We start from the raw sequence: 6719 nt of genomic DNA, 5'->3' as shown, positions 1-6719 counted from the left end.
AAACGAAAAAAATCTGTGACAATATGATTATGCACAGAGAAAACACACAATCTTTCACTTCTGAAGACTTTAATAGCCTAGTGCAATAGGTCGTTATGGACTTAACAAGACTATACTTATCATTCTATCCAAATCCATCCAAAAGAGTTGAGATTGTTTAAATTGAATAAAATACTGGCAATCTTTACAAGAATGAAGCCTATTTTGACATGCTTGCCAAATACTTACAATAAGAGATGAATATGTTTAAATAGTTGAGGTCACAATAAAGAAAAGTACCAAAAACTAAACAACCCAAGCTGCATAATGAAAACACACACGATACATTTATTTTATTTGATGCTTCAAATCCATCTAGCTGGTTGAGAAGCTCCAGCATAGTCCGCTGCACTTCACTGTCACCACTGCCAGTACCAGTTTAAATGCAGAAAGTAAAAGGGTACACGAGGCAAACCTCCTTTATCTCTTTAATTTGCTGGTCAAGACCGCCAATCATGTCATATGTGGAATCTGGAACCTTTTCAACTTTCAATGCCATGAACCAATGGATCAACTTTGCTTTGCAAGATTAAATGAAGCACATAACTGTCATTACGGAGAGCAACTCTTGTTGATGGAGTTATCTTGGTGATATCGATATTTTTATCAATGTCAACAACATATTTCCGTTCAAGATGAACCTGGGAAACAAGATGAGATTGTTTAGATAAAAATGTATTCAAACTGTTTTCAAACCATCTCTTATTAACAAAAAGGCACTCCTAAGGCACTCCTTGTGCATGTAATAGTCTATTCCCTTGCTAAAATGGCGTCAATGTTAATATAAATGTGCTAATTTCGACTTTCAACATTTAAATGAAGTTAATTTTATTCTTACAAATTGGTTTTAAAAGTGTATGAACAAAATTGATACAACTAATAGTTGGGGAAATTGATTTGAAAGTCGAGGGACAAAATTGATACTATTAAATGTGTGTGTGTAGATAACGATGCTCTAAATAGCTAAGGTTTAGGAACTATTTTTAAAAGCATTTGATAAAAAAAATGGGAGATACTTTTGAGGCATTCAAAATGATTTGGTAACAAATAATCTAAGGGCATCTGTTAACAAGACCTAACTAAAAGTAAAACTGCGACAAATTTATAAAAACCAAAAAATTGTAGTTTGGCCATTTTAGTATTATTAATTTTCTTTTTTTGTGGAGGGTCGCCATTTTATTAAATTTACTAAAAAAATTCACACCTAATGATGACATTGGCTAGATTTTGAAAGTTAAGTGATTAAATTGATAGAAATAGATGATTTTAAGGTTGCAAATGCTAAATTTCCTTTAGATATGACATTAGCATTTTTCAATGCTAATGCTCTTAAGCAATTTGAAATTCACTCTCGGGTGACTTTCAATGTTTTTGTTACTTAGATATCAATGCAACTAATGGTATTCTTTGTTATGGTAGTACAAAACTTTGAATTTTTTTGCGTTTTGAAGCATGTTATTTTTTACTTTAATTTCTTGATCTATTCCTATTTTATGACAAAAAGAAATCAATTTATATTTTGATTTTTGCTACTTTGTTGAGCCTCAACTTCTGTCAAACCCCCAAAAAAAAAAAAAAAAAAAGTGAGGGTAGACACGAAGGACAATGTAAGAGCTTTAGCTGCTAGATTACAAATTTTGTAATGAACTAAATAACTTGTTCATCTATTTTTATACCTTTTTCTTTTATCTAGTTATTTGGATGGTTACAAAATTTGTAATATGTTCTAACAAATTCAATCATGCATTCTACCAAAAAGAAAAATGTTATTAATCGAGAACAAGTTCAACATGTTCAACATGTTATCCAGTAAAGGAAAATCAGCGGCTGCTACAAACTTCAAAAAATCTTGAAGCTTGGATCCTGAGACTAGCCGCTTAGCTTCAAGGGTTATCTGTACGCCCTCATGAATAAAGTCTGCAGTTGGTACAAATTCTTTCTCTGTGAATCCTCTAGTTGTCATAGCAGGTGATCCAATGCGGATACCTGCAGGCACTAAGGCACTCTTGTCACCTTTACAAGGGAATATTATTGTGTGTAAGTTTTGAGAAGAAAGGGAGAAACAAACAAAAAAACAGATGAAATCAATTAAAATGGGATAAACCTGCCAAAGAAAGGACTCACCCGGAACTGACTTTTTGTTGAGGGTAATAGAGGCAAAGTCAAGAATTTTCTCCACCCGAGCTCCATCAATACCCTGTTAAGGGAAGCAATGTTAACTGCTGTTAGTAAAGGTAAATGGTAGGCAAAACACCCCCATCCCAAATAATCATCACAACAATCGTTGTAGTACTAGCAAATTCAACAGGTTGTCTTTCGATTCAATGCCTAGCAATGCAGAACAAATTTTCACATATAATAATATTGACGTGTCGATACCTTTCTCCCTTTCAAAGATAACACACACACCAAAAAAGAAAAAACCACACCACCCTGATAGGCAAAATACCCCCATCCCAAATAATCATCACAGCAATCATTGCAGTACTAGCAAATCAGCATAGCACCCACTTCAGTCAGATTTCCATGATTAGTTAACAACTACTTCGCGTCAATACTTCTAAATGTTTCTTACCAGGCAATGATATGGAATTTCTTTAGATACTTCCATCACATCAGATGCTTCATAAATAATCATGAACTTTGAAAATACTTTAAGGAAAGTAATGGGATAAGCATCAGGTACACCATGATTGGTAGGATCCAAGGAAACTGATGAAAAGGCTGATGAGGTTCAAAAGTGGGATATTCTGGATTGTTGGACTCCAGAAAATCATTACCGATGGTCTAAACCCAACATGTTTAACACTCAGATTCAGTCCATCCGTAGTGATTTTCTGGCGTCCAACAATCCAAAATATCCCACTTTAGGACCTCATCAGCCTTTTCATCAATTTCCTTGGACCCTACCTTTCACGTTCAAGTAGCTGCACTAATATCCACTGCATCTGATTGAATCCCCACCTACAAAGAGTCAGACAGTAGTCTGTGAGATATATACACCTCAGGAGACTCCTAGGACAAGGTCTAGGAACGTGCTCCCTTGAAGAACTCCAACAGATAGAAGAACAGTTAGAGAGGAGCGTAAGCAGCATTAGAGCTAGAAAGGTTAATTATAAAATCCCTAACTTCGCTTTCATGATATTTTACTAAATGGTAGTTTAACATGCTTTATCTTGGTCTATACTTTCAGGCTCAGGTTTTCAAGGAACAAATTGAGCAAGTAAAGGAAAAGGTAAAGTTTTAAATTGACTGATATGTAGGCCCAACAAGGTGATTTCAAGTTGCGTAGAAAGAAGTTTCCCTGTTATTTTTTTTTTTTTTTTTTGAGTTCCTGGCACTGAAATATTGCAGCACCATAAGTTTTTTCTTAACAGAATTCTTCAGTTGTTGCTGACTAGTATATGTTCTATTTTCTAATTTTTCGTCAGGAAAAAGTCCTAGCAGCTGAAAATGCAAGGCTATGTGAGAAGGTGAACTTTTGCAATTATTAATACTAGTACTAGTATTCTTTTATTCTTCTTGTTGATGGTATTATATTTGACTTTTGAGGAAACATATTGCTCCATTTGGTAAGGAAATTACAAACATATTGATGAAGTATGAAAGTAGCAATACACATTTCACAACATATTGATGAAGTATGAAAGTAGCATGGCATAGAACAAGAAAAGTAATGAAATATGTAAAACTTTAGGTAAAAATGTCGTGAAAAAGATGACATATGCTATTAGTAAAAGATTTAACAAATTTGTTCATCATCTATACACATGCAGAAATTATGACCTTAAATCTCAGACATCTACATAATGTTCAGATCCACTTATTCTAGTGCCTTACTGTAGGCAATAGTTTTTAATGTAAAAGAAGACATCAATCTGAAGAAAGATTTAAACATACTATTTGCTTGTAATTCTTCAAGAGAGAAACAACTCCCAATTGATTCCGAAAGAGACTTCAACTTGTTATTTGATACATTTAAAAGCAATAACTGCATCATCAACAATTCATATTAGATCCTGGAATTTATAAGACATGCTAAATGTTCCTATCAATGCTTTTAATCAGCAGTTTCCAACGTAAAAAGATCATACCAGTAATTACAAAATAGTGCTAATAGGGGTGAGTTATCACTCTTTGGGGGATCTATGACAATGAAGAATATAAAAGAGAGAGAGAGAGTCAACGGATTCATTCTTAGTAATCATCCATGTAATCATGTGGATCGTGCTGCAAAAAAAAAAAAAAAAACAAAAAAAAGGGGATTTATTGATTGTATAAGGTTACAATAAAATTTAAAAATAAAAATAAAAATCTAACAGATAACATAGATTTGATGTGTGCTCATGCATATGTTCTCTCTCCATGTCACACTATAAACTAATCACTTTATTGCTCCAGACTCCAAACTCAGTACCTTCAGTGGTGAGTGAGGAGACTTATTACCATTTTTTGTTTTTTTTCTCTTCTAGTTCTTTTATTGTTTTATCTTCCAATAAAAATCTACAACTATTAGACTTCCAGGCCACAGCTACGAAAGTCATGAAGAAACAACAATGGCTCCCAATCAGTTAATTTTGAAATGTCTAAATTATTAAAAGAAAAAACCAGGCTTCATATATAAAGGAACAAATAATAATTTTAACTCAACTCCTAAAAATAGATCTACACCTCCATTGTAAGTAAGGCAACTATTCAAAATCCATAAGAACTAGTAATATATGCAGAAATATATTTCACAAATAAGGTAGATGAGACATAATCATACAAAAAAGATTACCCTTCTGCGCCTTCTATCTCCGTACCGACGAGCCCTCTCCCTCTTTCTCCGTTCACCATCCTCTCTTGCTCTATTAGCTTCCTATATAATCATCCAATCCATAAACATAGGATAGAAGAGAATCTAAGTAGTGTAATCATTACTGATTCTAAATATGAAAGAAAATAAGTTCAATTTTAGTTTCTTCCAGGACAGCAACTTTGTGTTCCCAACATCTATTATATTTAGCAATTATCTATTCAGGGGCGACATTTAAACAAACACATAGAGAACAAACAAAAAAACACAAAGACAGCAATGCCAAAGAACCAAGACAAAAACTTTAAACCCAAATTGCAGAGAAAGGAAGTAAATGAAGTTACCAAAGTATTACCAAAGTGACTCAAGCAGCGTATGATGCTTCATGACAACTGTAATACAATGAATAAAGTCAAAAATCATACAAAGTGAAACCCAATATAACTAACTACAAACAAATGGTAGAAACCTAGTAAAAAATTAGTTCATACCCATTCAAATAAATAATGCAAAGCATTTACGTAGACAAAAAGGCTCATATTATCATTTGTTACGTCTTTCTTGGGTTTCTCTGAAACAGGAGGCATTACTGAGGGTGAATCTAGAAAAAGATCCTGAATTGCAGAAGCTAAGTGGGGGCTGCTTTCAACTGAGAGTTCATACCCATTCAAATAAATAATTGTAGAAAAAGGCATTATGTTGTTGTTGTTTCCAGTATCCGTCTTTTTATTCTTATTTTAAGTCTATAAACTATCAGTCAAACAAGCTTTTTCTTTTTTGGTTGAGCAAAGGTATATAACATCAGCCACACTTCCCAGCACTAACTGAGAGTGTAAAAATGTAGATAATTTGAATTAATCCATAAATTTTAAGGTCCAAATCCTATCAATTTCCAAGATGTTCTACATTCAACTCATCTTATAAATTATGCACCACAGCACAAAGTTGAGTATATTGATTACATGGAGAGAATCACTGCATTCAAACATATCCTTTTTTTCAACTCAGATCCAAAACCAAAAATAGTGGCATTTGCTAGCAACAAGATAATCGAGGCAGTCTCAATAAATAGATTCTAAATAAGAATCAAAATAAATTCTAAAGACAAAAAAAGTGTGTGGTAGTGTATGTCTCCAGGCCATAAAATGGTTTAGCTTCCTTTCAACTACAAAGTGGCAAAATGGGTTGCTGATGCACAACACAGACATAAATAAATGCATTCTAAGTAAAAGTGTGTGTGAGACAAGATAGAAATTCACTCTGATGACTCCATATTCTCAAGGCTTCAGTGAACAGTATCGAATGGATTCCATCCTTCTGAGAACTTTAAGGACAAGAACTATGGACTGTGATTTATCAGATTAAAAAAAAAAGAATGAATGATTGAGTGATGATTAAACTACGATATATAGCACCACTAGCCAATGTAAAAGGAGCATTAATTTTGTAGACTCTTCTAATTTGATACTAGTCAATTATGATGAAGAAACAACTATCCCCTTATTCTCAGTATTCATTTAATAGATATAAATAAACAAAAATATTTTAGAAAAAAAGATAAGGATATCACAGCATGAGGGAATAGATACTCACTTCCAAACAATTTCTAAAGAAGGTCCATTTGGAGGATATTTCCAATAGTTTGACATAATCATTGGTGAATTTCTTTCTTGAATCTCAAGATTACTGGGAGCAGCACCTGTGGAAAGGGTACCATCTACATAAATATGCATTAGTTAATTGTATAATCAAGGTCTTCGTGCAACTTATCAAGCATATTGCTGCATTGTGTAACAATACATTGGGATTATGGTAAATGACACAAATGTACAATTGACATGTTCAGTCCCAACTCTTGCTGTTTAGGCCTAATAACACCACT

The 6719-nt window shown here is 33.3% G+C and overlaps 2 long non-coding RNA genes across 2 annotated transcripts; one reads left to right on the top strand and one right to left on the bottom strand.

Moving 5' to 3' along the window:
* Positions 1-2727: 2727 nt before the first annotated feature.
* On the bottom strand, positions 2728-4234 carry LOC115969755. Its single transcript, XR_004087067.1, has 3 exons — positions 4134-4234; positions 3940-4030; positions 2728-3003 (listed from the first exon to the last, which is right to left on the bottom strand). It is a non-coding gene; the product is annotated as an uncharacterized LOC115969755 (long non-coding RNA).
* Positions 2996-3518, top strand: LOC115969754. Its single transcript, XR_004087066.1, has 3 exons — positions 2996-3147; positions 3233-3274; positions 3471-3518. It is a non-coding gene; the product is annotated as an uncharacterized LOC115969754 (long non-coding RNA).
* Positions 4235-6719: the final 2485 nt, after the last annotated feature.

Source organism: Quercus lobata, chromosome 12, assembly GCF_001633185.2.
Source record: "Quercus lobata isolate SW786 chromosome 12, ValleyOak3.0 Primary Assembly, whole genome shotgun sequence".
In the NCBI taxonomy this organism is placed as follows: Eukaryota; Viridiplantae; Streptophyta; class Magnoliopsida; order Fagales; family Fagaceae; genus Quercus; species Quercus lobata.
Note: the sequence above shows the minus strand (reverse complement) of the source record. Positions and strands in the feature narration are given on the sequence as shown.